Source organism: Periplaneta americana, chromosome 12 (assembly GCF_040183065.1).
Source record: "Periplaneta americana isolate PAMFEO1 chromosome 12, P.americana_PAMFEO1_priV1, whole genome shotgun sequence".
Classification (NCBI taxonomy): Eukaryota; Metazoa; Arthropoda; class Insecta; order Blattodea; family Blattidae; genus Periplaneta; species Periplaneta americana.
Genome location: NC_091128.1, coordinates 147,647,812 through 147,663,380, shown reverse-complemented (window position 1 = coordinate 147,663,380; position 15,569 = coordinate 147,647,812).

The following is a 15,569-nucleotide window of genomic DNA, read 5'->3' as shown; positions in this document are numbered from 1 at the left end:
AAAAAGAACAGAAAGGCTAAAATAGTAATGCATCAGTAACCTGGAGAATAGAGAGTTAATGGGACAATTAAGAAGTATGTGCAGTAGCTATACTGTAGCTTTAATGATGTTTTTCACCAATGTGATATCTCTTTTAAAACATCTTATAATATTATTATTAGCATCATAATGTTCGTTCAATAGTTATGACAATTAAATTAACAAGAATGTAAATCTGACCGTTCTGTACTGATTTCTTTAGCTCTCATGTAATATCTAGGAGGGGTTGGAAGGAATTGTGGTAGGCCTATATAGTAATAGGCCTACCACAATTCCTTCCAACCCCTCCTAGATATGTACGCAATCAAATACAGTAGAGAGCTTCGTACGTTATTTGAAGCAATACATATTGGAAGCATTGTTCAAACCAAGCCGCTAGACAGCGCTAGTGTTCTCGTGTCGCCGCCCGACATCATGTTAATCGCGTTGCTTTCCGGTATTAGCTCTCTACAGTATTTGATATGGGTTTTAAACAGCGGAAGTTTTTCTCTGCTCCCCTTCACCTCTCTACCCCCTGACCTAGCAAGACACACTACCTATGAGCTGACCACCCTGCAGATCCCAGGACGACTTTGAATGCAGTGTCAATTCCAATACAGTCGACGCGCAAAAAGATTATGCATAAGATAATAGTACATATTCCCGGCCAGATGAAATATAAAGCAATTTACCAATAAAAGCTGTAACAATTCTTCTACAAATTAAAATAAATATTATTTTTATTTTCCTGTCAAAGCAGGGAGTGCTGCAGCTCCGCAGCTCTTATGGACGAGCCACCCCTGGACTGCGCATTACATTCGCCAGTAAACATTTGTTTTATTTCAAGCCTTTAAAAAGTGAGGTATACATTACATTTGATGGCGCATTAGATTCGAGTAAATACAGTAGGTATAATCGTCCGCCATTTTGATTCTTTCGTTGCCTGTTGTAGGCCTACTAGAGGCTAAAAATTGGAGGGACATTTATTTTGATACAGTATTGAATACCAGTAGGCCTACTTAATTTTTCATGCATGATTCTCTCGCAATAATGCAATATTTCTATTAGATAATAAATTTGAATCTGAACCAGAAAAAAATGTTTTCCCACTACTATATTCATTACATGCAGGTACCGGTAGGCCTACTTATTATTTTTGTCAAAACCACATCAGGCTAGAACCGCCTCTGAATAATGTACTGATATTTGACTGGTTGTATAGCAAATGAGAATTGTTTAGTCAACTGTCCGAAGACAGGTCTGAACCTCATCAGTGACACCAGTAAGGCATTAATCATCGAGCACCTAGACCAGGAGATAAGGGATAGGGTGGCCAGTTCCTTTCCCCCTCCATTGTATGCATTGCTGACTAGTTACATATTACACTGATCAGACTTCAGATGCATAGGCTACAAACAATTATTGTTCTTCCTCTGACATATATCGTCAAGTGAGATGTACTGCCTGTTAATAGATGTACATATGAGCCAGAACCTCAACCAGAAGTACAAATGAGAATATTGAATACATATTATATATAATATAATTTATGCTCGACCATGCCGAAATGTAGTAATTATACACCTGGTAGCAGACCTTTAATGCATGTCATTAAAGTACACCTCATTAAAGGTCAGGTCTTTCAGCCAATGACGACTCAGGTTACAACTGTTCAGCCAATGACAGGTCAGCTTTCTACCGTTATAAAACCGCAAGTATCGATTATTCTCGGATATGCAATCGAAAGAGAATTAGCGAAAAGTCACGGAGGCTGGAAATCCAATACTGTCGCAGAAGGTTATGTTCTGTTACTATAATAATTAGCGTTAATTGTAAATAATATTCAAATAAATTCAATTTGTCATCTCGTTTTTCAATGTCTAATTTAATTTCAATGTTATCTCTGTAGGTTCTTATGGCCTAGCAAGGTCAATGTGAACATCTGTTCCTCGGAAAAAATCAATACTTTCGCGTCTGCCAACATCTCACAACATACGGGACATTGGTCAAGGTCAGATACAAAGAAAATTAATAATATCAAGTTAGAAATATGGTCGAGCATAAAAAGTCGTATGAAACTCGCCTATAATGGTAATTACGAAGCTCGTATGAAAATTATGAAACTCGCTTGCGCTCGTTTCATAAATATCCATACTCGCTTCTTAATTACCTTCATTATAGGCTCGTTGCATAATGTAGGCTACTATTATGGTTATCACTTTCTAGTGTTAATAGTGAACCAAGTTTATAAATACCTACTTGGCTGATTTCAGCTTAGTAGGAGCCATCTTCAGATTAGTCAACTAGGTATTTATTAACTTAGTGCACTATTAACACGTGAAAGTGATCACCATAAATTATATTCCTAAGTGATATAGTGTTAAAAGTTGTGTAATCAAGATGTAAATGGACAATATTGAATTAACTTATTCTTCAAGCGACTTGTATTTTAATATCTCTGTGCATTTTTTATAAATTTGAGACCCATTAATAATGCTACAGGCCCCACTCTTAGCTTAATTCAGCACTGGGCTGCATACATACATAAAATACAAACACACATCTTTCGGTATTGAAGAAATTTAAATTTAAAAACAGAATTTAGCTCTTAAGATATCACTTACACATTTCTTTTTTTAATTTCCTCGTATATATTATTTGCATCTTTTAACAGATGTGCAACAGATGCCATATCTTAGTCATCAAGCAGCCTATACTTTTAATAAAGTTCGTTTTACTTGCAATCTTATTTTCACAGCAATCATTAGCTGCAATAAAATTAATGAAAGAACTCGAAGAAATTTTACGTTGTTCTGCATAATAGATGTCACCAATGTTATTCACGTTACCATAGAAAAGAAAATTGTAACAATGCAAAAATTAATTTGACAAATTATTTCGATTATTATGTTTTCATTTGTTCTTACATCGTTGCCACCTAATTTCTATAGCTTACAAATCCTTGTTGCCATGATAAGGAAGAAAGAAATAACTACAAAAATCATAAATATTCCATATTGGTATCATTGGATTCGTTATTATCAAGTAACAATTACGCCAATTGAATAAGTATACAACAACGAAAATTACTTCTAAAAACAGTCTTATGTTGACCTAATATCGATTCCTTTAAAATGTTCTTGAATCGTGTGGACATTAATAAGGGGATACCATTTAACTGCTTATATTCAGTGGAGACTGTTGGAGAGATCTAGGGCATTGCCTCCCTCTGAAAATTAGCAAACACATTATATTTGCACTTTCCCAACAACTCTAATTTAATAATTGAAGTATCCAAGTTACGTTTATCCATGTTCAGCATACATAGAGGAGATTTGGCAGTAACACAATCAACACTTGGACTCAGAGACTCATCATCCAAACATTTTTCAACCTGTGACGTCATGTTGCCATGACAGCAAGTGCAATGTAACCCCCATCTTATTCACAGCTATGCTAGCAAACAGATTCAACTCGAGTGAGTCCCTTATGAGTGAGTTCATCATGACGAATATTTTGGAGTGTTAGTATAAAATTATGGCTTCTTTCTTTAAGGGAGTTATTTGAGTATATTTGTCCAAATTCCTTTCGTTCAAAGAATAAAATATTTAATACTCTGTACATCTTAAATACATATATTATACATCTTGATTACACAACTTTTAACACTGTATCACTTCGGAATATGTATGATAAGAACTTTCTTGTGTTAAATTTTAACGCACCTGCAGTTCCGAAGATGACCGAAAATAGGTCGAAACATGTTAACAAGGAACGTTAAAATTTAACACAAGAAAGTTCGTATCAAACATATTCCGAAGAAAAACATATATTATCTCAAGTCGAATATACCTGTAACAACTAAGATATTAAAAAATAAGGATACCGAAGCCATCAAATCATAAATATTGGCACTCCGTATCTTTCATGTAATTTAAACCATGTCAACTCGTCAGTGTAGCCAACACTGCAGGTGAAAAACACTTCATATTAATTACGGTACATTGTCAATGAGCAGTTCAGAAACTGAGGAGGTGTTTCTCGACCGTAAAAGTAATATATAAATTATTTAAGGAATCATATGGGATGGGAGAAGACAAATTAAGTGCTCGCATTGTTGTCAATATAAAACACAATAATAATAATAATCCGTGGCGCTACAGACCATGAAAGGGCCTAGACCGACCAGCCGGCTGCTGGCCTCACGCCCACATGCCGAAGCAGAGGTGGACGATCATCCAACCAGAATGGAGGTATCGTGTGGTTAGCACAATGATCCCCCCAGCCGTTATAGCTGGTATTCGCAACCGGATTTCACTACTTATTGTAGCTCCCCAAGTGCATCACGATGCTGGGTGGGCACTGGTCCCAATATAAAACACAATGGTAGCTGAAATTACTGACTTAAACTAGTCATTGACAAGTTCTGTGAGAAGAAACACTGTATGGAATTCCATTTCGAATAAGTAAGGTAAAGGCATGTTCCAATTATTGTTTTACATTCGAAAATGTAATATTAAAATAGACAATTTAACTTTTATAACTGACCACCTCCATAAGTAACATCCACGAGCTACCACTGCTTGTATTAAAAAGAAATTTGTTTTCAGGTTTTGCCAGGACTTGATGTGAGTGAAGATGTTTCCACTGGAAGAAGACAACAGGTACAGCTACAGACTGAGTACAGCACTATTAAAAAAATTGCTGAGCGAGCTGATATATGTGGTGGCTCATTTCTCCACAATAGAGAGTCCTAGCATCACAATGCAGGCAGTCCCTTAACCCTTAACTACTATGAAGGGGTCTATGAGATGTGTTTATTTTATATATTTATAAAATAATAATTTATTATGCACAACATTCTGCAGTATACTGACCATTGATACATGACTAGAGAATAATATTATATGTAATTTAAGTCGTTTACTTACTTATTTACTTACTGGCTTTTAAGGAACCTGGAGGTTCATTGCCGCCCTCACATAAGCGCCATTGGTCCCTATCCTGAGCAAGATTAATCCAGTCTCTATCAACATATCCCACCTCCCTCAAATCCATTTTAATATTATCCTCCCATCTACGTCTCGGCCTCCCTAAAGGCCTTTTTCCCTCCGGCCTCCCAACTAACACTCTATATCCATTTCTGGATTCGCCCATATGTGCTACATGCCCTGCCCATCTCAAACGTCTGGATTTAATGTTCCTAATTATGTCAGGTGAAGAATACAATGCGTGCAGTTCTGTGTTGTGTAACTTTCTCCATTCTCCTGTAACTTCATCCCTCTTAGCCCCAAATATTTTCCTAAGCACCTTATTCTCATACACCCTTAACCTATGTTCCTCTCTCAAAGTGAGATCCAAGTTTCACAACCATAAAGGACAACCGGTAATATAACTGTTTTATAAATTCTAACTTTCAGATTTTTTGACAGCAGACTGGATGATAAAAGTTTCTCAACCGAATAATAACAGGCATAATAATAATAATTTAAGTCTTTTGGAAGATTTAAATAATCTAACAAACAATATAAATAACAAAAAATGCAGTAATCACTTGCTGCTTTTTCGTTTTCATTTTTAAACTTATTAAACGATTATCATGTTTTTATATTGTCAAAATAATAAGAATTCAGAATACAGTAGAACCCCGATTATCCGTCACCCTATTAACCGATTACTGGTTTATCTGACTATCTTTGTCTTGCTTTTTTTTTTTTTTTTTTTGCTACAGACACATATATAGTCTGTCTTCTTCATATGTATGAAGTAATACTAACGTTATATTAGACCAGTACGTATTTTTTCTAGAGTATGTTATTACAAAGCTTGACACTTAGACAGTATAATCTGCTGTTAGAGTTGCCGTACTGTAGAATTTCTATATAAAATATATTCCATGAGTATCAAAAGAAAACGTGTTGTGCTAAGTACCGGAAAAAACGCAAATAATTGAGTGGTTCGGGGAAAGAGAAACTGTGGCTCATCTCGCATCAGAGTACGAGATTGGTGTTACAACTGTGCGCGATTTAATAGAAATCAACAATAAAGTGTATAAAGTATGTAAATCTACAACACGAGACATGTATTATTCCCATGTTTCCGCTGACAGCATTACAAGGAATTTCCTTGCCCCTTAAGGGTATATGTACGTGAACGATCACAAATATTATCAGAAGATGGAGGCTCTAAATTGCAACATTTTATAAGAAAATGATCTCACAATTGGACAAAAATTACAAGGTACCACAATAAGACTTATTAGAATTTAAATATCTGATGAAAGTATAAAAAAGATAACTAATAATATTTTTCAAACACGTTTTATCAGAGTATGAAAAAAAAATTCTGCAGTTACGTACATCATTTGGTAAACATAACATTGTTATGGTCTCTCTGACATATTTAATATTTTTCCTACATATAATAAACACTTATTTCTGAAAAGTAGACTACTCACAGACATGTAGAATTGTTTATTTTAATACAATTAATTTTTTATTTGTCCTATATAAAATATATTAAAATTTACATAATATTTTGTGACTTAATTTTTCTATTTTCAAAGAAATGGGCATTATTGTAGTCTACCTTTTGCATAAATACATGTTAAATCAGTGTACAAATTTTCAGATTCTATCCCTAATGGTTGTGGAGTTATGAAATAATATGTGTGAAAATGTTCAAATTTTGGAAAATTTAATTTAAAAGTAAAAGGTGAATTCTTAAAAATATTATTAGTAACTTTTTTAAACTTGTATCAGATATTTAAGTTCTAATAAGTCTTGTTGTGGTACCTTGTAATTTTTGTCCAAAAATGAGTTCATTTCCTTATAAAATTTTAGAAATTTATGGCCTGTATTTTCTGATAATATTTGTGGTCGTTCACGTACATATACCCTTAAAAACCCGTCGTTGACAAACCAGACTTGAATGAGTGAACTTTTGATTGACTATCTAGCGTGTTAAACACAAGAACACAGAGGAAATTATGAAATGCAATTATTATTCACTTAATTTACGAAAATATTTTATGGTACGGATTATCCGATTTTTTTGCTTAACTGTTCAGTCCACCCCCTTCATTACCACGGATAATAGAGGTTCTACTGTATAATGATATTTACTACATTTCAACATATCAGTGAAATATTTTGTTCACTTTTCTGGAACGGAAAATAATTACTTTTCACTCTCCAGTTTTTTAAAAATTAAACAGCACAACACTTTTTATAACACTGCACTCCTTCATAGGATCACTCAACCTTCGTGCAAACACCTCACACAAATTTTCCTGGAGCACTCCAAGCAAATAGGCACTCACATTGAGAACATGGATACCGGTATTTGTTTCTTCTCTTCAAATGTGGAAACCACGTTGCCTAGAAGGTCCTGCTTTTTCCGCCTTGTGTAAATGTAAACATGACAATTATACCACACAAAAATTAAAAGAAATAACGAAAACATGTATGTGAAATAGACGCACGCAACTACTATAGTACGTCTGTGAGACCGCTTCAAACAAACTGAACTGAATATCACTTGAGGAAAAATTTAGACAACCCGTGTGACCCGTGCAGGTCTCGTCAGAACTGAAAGGTAGACAAAGCAATGGAGGAATTGGGTTGAAGATAAGATAAATAGAGAAGGGGGAAAACAGGGAGCAGTCTAGCAGGTGGTCCATAGTACTTAAGAGTTAAAAGAATTCTTTGCAGCTGTGCAGAAAGTGAAAGACTCTCTGGGTGAAGTTCCTGGACCACAATACATATAAGGCAGTGGTTGCCAAATTTAATTATGTGTTGGACAATAATCTGGACTATAAACAAAAGTGATGAAACTGCAAATATCCTTAGTAGTGAATTTGATACAATTAGCAAAACGAGCAATATTTCTATGTTCAAATATGCACTGATCACTTCATGTGACATCAACAGATCATTCTAGCAGGTGGTCCATAGTACTTAAGAGTTAAGAGAATTCTTTGCAGCTGTGCAGAAAGTGAAAGACTCTCTGGGTGATGTTCCGGGACCACAATACATATAAGGCAGTGATTGCCAAATTTAATTATGTGTTGGACAATAATCTGGACTATAAACAAAAGTGTGAAACTGCAAATATTCTTAGTAGTGAATTCGATATAATTAGCAAAACGAGAAATATTTCTATGTTCAAATATGCACTGATCACTTCATGTGACATCAACAGATCATTCTAGCAGGTGGTCCATAGTACTTAAGAGTTAAGAGAATTCTTTGCAGCTGTGCAGAAAGTGAAAGACTCTCTGAGTGAAGTTCTGGGACCACAATACATATAAGGCAGTGATTGCCAAATTTAATTATGTGTTGGACAATAATCTGGGCTATAATTATGTGTGAAACTGCAAATAACCTTTGTAGTAAATTCGATACAATTAGCAAAATGAGCAAATATTTCTATGTTCAAATATGCACTGATCACTTCATGTGACTTCAACAGATCATTCCTACCATTTAAATTAATTTTGACATACAAGAGGAGGGATCTCACCGTAGAAAACTTGGAGAAGTTGTTACAGTAGTTTACCACAATAATTAAATAACTTAATTACTTTAAATTAGAAATAAAGAAAATACATTAATTAATTACATTTTCTTAAAATGTGTAACCAATTAATTAAAAATATGTAGTTCAATCTACAATAAATAATATTACTTACTTACAAATGGCTTTTAAGGAACCCGCAGATTCATTGCTGCCCTCATATAAGCCCGCCATCAGTCCCTATCCTGAGAAAGATTAATCCAGTCTCTATCATCATATCCCACCTCCCTCAAATCCATTTTAATATTATCCTCCCATCTACGTCTCGGCCTCCCCAAAGGTTTTTTCCCTCCGGTTATTGTATGGATTCATAACAAGCTGCTTTTTTTACGGTTATGGCACAGTCTACTATATACAGTCACGAAGCTTGAGTTTTGAGGGTGCTAGAAACAATAGACTGTGATGGTTCTATTTTGCATTGCCTGTAAAGAGGCAATATTAGCGATCCTAGTGGTGAGCAACTATCTAATGTTTGCATATTTACTATGTATTGAGCTTCCTGACTGTATATACTAGACTGTGGTGATGGGTTGTTAGCCCTTCGCCCAACCCCCAAGCTGGAGGACCACTCCTTATCAGTTGTCCACAACTGCTTATTCAATACATTCGCAGCTACCCTACATATCTGGAGGCCGTCTCCTCTATCTGCAGCCTGAGGACGCGCCATGCATGATGATAGGGACCCACAATATACGGAAATAATATTACAGTAAATAAATTTGTAGCATCAGTGATCTAAATCAGCGATGGCCAGTGTTGGCCTTTTCACCCGGAGGATGATTTATACTATACCAGAGGGGGGCAGGTGGAACCAATAGCAAAAGAAACAAATCATGCATGTCTTGCCTAGTAACAGAAACTGTCTTTGTAAACGGCAACATAGAAAAATTATGTCAAAGAAATATTTTTATTTTAAATACTATTAAATATTAATACAGGTATTCATTTTAAAATTACATTACTTTGTTCGTGACATCCCGCATCCCTGTCTTAATCTTTTTGTTGTAATGAATCCTGATGATACCCGATTTCGGACTATAACACATGCCTTACAGTCATACAACCTTTTTTTATAAAAGTAATGAGAGCTTTAGGGATTCCAAATTGCTCCAGTGACACCCAAAGTCTGTTGATAAGGATCATAGGCCTTTTGAAGATCGATAAATATCATATGTACTTCCTTCCCTTTGACCATAATTTTTTCAATAATTTGTCTGCTCACGAATATATTGTCCAAGCATGATTTACCAGTTGTAAAGCCTGCTTGATCTTCTGATATTTTATATCCTATTACTTCCTCCAAACTAATTTTAATAATGGTACTTAAAATTCTACTGATTGTTCCACGACACTAATGCCTCTATAATTTGCTGGATCTTCTTTATTCCCTTCATTTTTATATATTGCACTAATGTATGACATTTTCCAGTCTGTCGGGATTGGATCTCCCTCAATTACCTGGTTAAAAAGTCTCGTTAAAATTCTTATATTTGGACCTTCATATTTAATTAATTTCATTGTTATCCCTCCTGGACCAGCAGCTTTTCAATTTTTGGGCATCTTCAAAACGTTCCATACCTCATCTTCTCTCACAGGTTCCATTAAGTTGTCCTTCCCATTGTCCATTGAGATGAAATCTAAAAATTATTTTCTGTTTTCCGTTAAAAGTGATTTAAAATAGTCTTGTAAAGTTGTCATTTGTTTCAAATTAAGACATTTTACTGTATTCGTGTTGTATATACTTTTAATCGTTTTCCATACTTGAGCTGACTTTGCATATCCTATACTATGCTCAATTTCTCCACACATCCTGTCCTACATTTTTTTCTTTTGTTTCCTAACTTCCACTTTGACCTGTCTTCTAAGTGCTAAATATTCTTGATCATCTTTGTCTTTTTTTAGAGCTTAAATATCTTTCATGTGCCTTTTTCTTTTCTTTTATTATGTCCAATGTTTCAAAATTCATTAAATGGTTTTTGTGTTGTTTACCATTTTCTACACCAAGTGCTTCCATTGCAGCCTCATGAACTCATTTTTTTTGGTGATCATTTGAAGCAGGTGGATTGAAAATAAATATTACTAAAATGGAATACATGGTAATTGGAGGAATTTCAGAAGATCTACAGATAAATTATGTCACAATTAAATGTGTTGAGAAATTCAAATACCTGAGTTCCATTATCGATAAATCTGGTACGTGTGAAAAACGTATTAAGAGAGTAAATGTGCTAAGAAAGCAATGAGATCCCTGGATTGTGTTTTGCGAAGTAGAGACATGACTAGAAATACAAAACAGTATATTCTGAAAACAATAATCGAAAGCATACTTACAAGTAGTTCAGAAAGTTGGACAATAAGTGAAAAAATGCAGAAAAGGATGTTGGCGACAGAAATGAAGAAGTATGGGGATATCAAAGATTACAACATGTAATAAACATATATTAGGAAAGAAATGGATGCAGATGAAACTGTACTTACTTACTGGCTTTTAAGGAACCCGGAGGTTTCATTGTCGCCCTCACATAAGCCCGCCATTGGTCCCTATCCTGAGCAAGATTAATCCATTCTCTATCATCATATCCCACCTTCCTCAAATCCATTTTAATGTTATCCTCCCATCTACGTCTCGGCCTTCCCAAAGGTATTTTTCCCTCCGGCCTAGCAGATGAAACTGTTATGGACAAAATAGAAAATAGGTCTTTACAGTGGTATGGACATGTACAATGGATATCAGAAGAATGGTGGCCTAAGTGTATCCTCAATTAGACCAAACGAAGAAAGCATGGAAGAGCTAGAAAGACATGGTATGAAGGAATACACACATACATGGTGAAGAAGGACAATGGAAGAATAGGAAGCTCTGGAAAGCAGGGATCAAAGGCGAACTGCTGTAAAGTGGAAAGTCAATAGAGAGAGGGGGGAGAGCAGGAGAGGAGGGGGAGAGAGAGAGAGAGAGAAGTCTCCAAAACTCTCATTCAAAAGTTGTAGAGATCATATACCACTGAAATCATACATCATCATCTGCTCTCAGAGCACTTGGCTTCTTCTGCTACAGTTGCTGTTGTACAGGTATTCACATGGTGATTGCTCTGTTTACTATACGAGTTTACCGCCCTGATCATTATCAGCCATACTGGTTATAGTCCCAGAAGGACCGTTACGGTCCACAAAAGTTTTCAGCCCATCTCTTCATTGGACATCTAGACTGATTTTATCTTCAAGCCAGCCAATGAAATTGTACAGATTGTCAAAGCAATAATGTTTCAACATTGATAGATTCAATAAAGAAAATGGACCAACAATGCAATATCTGAAATTGTCAACCCAAACTCTACTGTAAGTTCCTAATCATGTGGTGTGGCATATAAACTGTGAGGATTATCCAGTGATCATAATCATGTGTTCTGTGAATTAAGGTGGCCAGAAAGGTGAAACCAGGCCTTGCCAGTGTAAAAAATGACATGAAACAAATTAGCACTTCTTTATCAAATGAAATTTTGAAAACATTCATAGTAGCTTAATCATCTTGGTCGGTCACTTTCAGTTCTTGTACTGCCATAATTTTATAAGAAATGAATTTAAATACCTTTCAAATGGCTTTATGAGCTGCACCATTTCAAGATTGACATTTGTCTATTATGCTAAGTTCTGCAATTATTTTGACGGGCTCTGCAAAAGTCGAAAATATCCAGTAGCTCACAAAAAAATCGTCTTCTCCAGAAAGAACCATAGCATATACTCAACAGAATACAGCAACTGTCACAATTTGTGTTGAAATGTAGGGAAATTATAGAAACTGGAGGGTGGGGTGGGGGGATTGTAGAAACTGGAGTTGGGCAGGGGGAATTATCCGGCTAAGTTATAGAAATGTGTAGTGACTTTTCGAACACACTGTACATCAGCAACAGTAATTAATTTAGGAACGAGGAGTTCAAGTATGGAATAAGAATATCAACCTCTACTCATATTGATCTACAAACGATATATTTCCATTGTCAAAATATAATCTCAAATCATTAATAAAGTTGACTTTATTACACCTATAACTATTCATATATATTAATATGCTATACGTACTAACAATAATGTGAGATGTTCATACAAAATATAGATACATTTTTTTCTGTTCTATAGCAAAACCTAAGTGATACAATACAAAACTAAATGATCATAGAAAACAAGAAATGTAACTGTACTTTAAAACATTACACCCAATTAAATGGCAATGGATGGAATATGATTTGAAAAATACATTAAATAACAAGGAAGCAAATTGAGGTATACTGTCTCGCTATGCTTGGAACCATCTTATCACTAATGAATCGAGATACATTATAAGCTGTAGCTAGACTCACTTTATTATGTAATATATGCATTTTCTTATAAAATATTGCTTTCCGGTAAGTATTTCGATAAAACTACAATCCATTTACACTTGTAAACAGTTAATTGGAAGTCATAACCTACATTGTTAATTATTACTTTAACAAAATTAACAAGTTACGGATACTTTTAGCTTAATGAGCACCTTCAATCACTTGTCACTCATTTCCATTACGGTACTATTTGGACGATTTATATGTCGCATTTTTTTTTTCCTAATGACTTATCAAGAAATTTTACACGTCTTCTATGAAACATATTTAATTTAATTTAAAGTGCTCTAAATGATTAATCAATTTAAGGACATTACATGCTACAAAGAGGATTGCCTGAAGATTATTTTCGTTTTAAAACAGCAACACTATGTAGTACAAATAACATTTCGCAGTCTTAAGAATTGTCCATTATAGATATCTTTCTCATCTATCTGTGCATATTCAGTATCTATTATATTTTAATTCAATGCCACCTAGAAACAAGTCTTATTACCTGAACAATTAGTTAGGGTTTCCTTTTCATTTTGCTGGCAAGGGAAAAAACATATATAGTTGAAGAAAATATATACACAGTTTTACTCAAGAAGAGATCAGAGATCATGCCAGTATTACGCACCCAAAATTAAATATCACAAATGCAACAATTTTAAGGTACATAATTAAGGAAAAATATATATTTAACCAGTTAAGCAAACTGCTGAAAAATAAGTTTATGCTAATGGAATATTCTGCTATTGTAAGTATCTAGAGAAATTAGATGTTTTCCTCCATTTTCATGAATTTTCAGTTTCATGTCACCTGAAACAGTACCATGCCGCATCAGCAAGACATGAGATAGTTATTAGTATTACTGTATTCGTAAACTAAGAAAACTATAGTGTGATAACCGTTGTCTTTAGAGCAATTCCTAAGCATCAAATGACAAAAAGTTTTACTGAAGGATAGATTAATAGTAACTTCTTACTCCCAAGATACAAAACAATGCTATAGAAATAAATCTCTTAAAATATTAAGTATATATTGAATTTTAACATATTATCAAGTTATATTGGCAAGATGTTGCAGTCCAGGAGAGTTTGTTTTATAATTTTCAACGGCAGTTTTATTTACTGGTATTCATCAATATACATCTGATTTGACGATCAAGTGGGCAGTAACAAAAAAATTCTTAACACTTCATTAACAATAGCAATTATATACTTTTCTCAATCAATTTCAATTATATCTCGCTATACTCAAAATGGAATGTTGAATGTGATTGTGGTATTGATTTCATTTTCTCCACCAATCCTCTTTCAGTCACATAAAATTTTATCATAATGATGACTTTTACCATTTACCGTACGTGATAACAATATGGTTCACAAATTACGTATTTCATTGTTACGGAATTGTGACAAGTATCGAGTATTTTGTCTCCATATGAAGATTGTTACACATTATGTATAAAATTAAATTTCTAATCTTAATCACACAAGTTTTTACAATTTAATCTGTATAATCAACACTGACACTACAAAGAAGTGTTTCAAATAATTACACCTCTAAAAAATACCAAGATCAACTAGTATTTATATATACAAGATTTTAAAATATATATACACATTCCTAATGATAGAAAAATGGTAACTATTAGAAATACATCACTTTTATATACATTCTATTAATAGTAGAGAAATGTCAACTAATATAAATGCACACAAATCTTAATTACAAGGAAGCAGTAAAAATAAAAAATTGGTAAAAAAATATTTAATGAAGTAAATGCACCCAGCATATTGAAGTACTATCATCATATGAATTTTCGTAACTGAATGAATGTTTGGAATCAAAAGTGATCTGAATTAAATTTTCTGTCACCATTTTTTAAACTTAACAGAAGTAAAATTAAGATTGAAATGCAGATACAGTAGACTACAGTTTTCTATTTCAAATGAATTTTAGATGACGAAACATCATGTGAAAGTTCTCTACATGTGTTTTTGATAACTTACTATTTGAATTTTGTAGCCTTACAGTACAGCAAGATAGTAATCTGTAATTTTAACTAGTTCGTAGTATAATATGTGTAGAAAACTGTCAATTACTTTTCATAAATTACGAAAGAAGCAGAGATCGGATTTATAGGCATTATAAGTTAAGCATCACACTGAGTACAGTTGAATGATGTGTTTTAAGGTTTTTAAGCCTGATTCACAAGACCTCGAAATGTAATAATAGAAAACTGAGTTACAAGGACTAGACAATGCATCTTGTATACCACGCACTGTTTTGTATGTGGTGATTAGGAGTGTTAATGGTACCGGTAGCAAAGAAAAATACTGAATGACAATAATAGCATCTGAAATGAGTGGGAACATTGCTTATATGTTTATAAACAATAAAAATTAAATATTTTTACTTTTAGTGTCTGTAAATCCCGGTTCTACAAAGGACAAAGCAGGCTGACGAAAAATGCATTAAAAAAATTACAATTAGTCTGAAGAACTAGCAAAAATTTAAACATCAAGAGATGCGTACTGCATAGAATGTATTTTTTTCAGCTTCTGTTCAATTACCTCTACAAAAAATATTTTAATATCCATGATTAGGCTA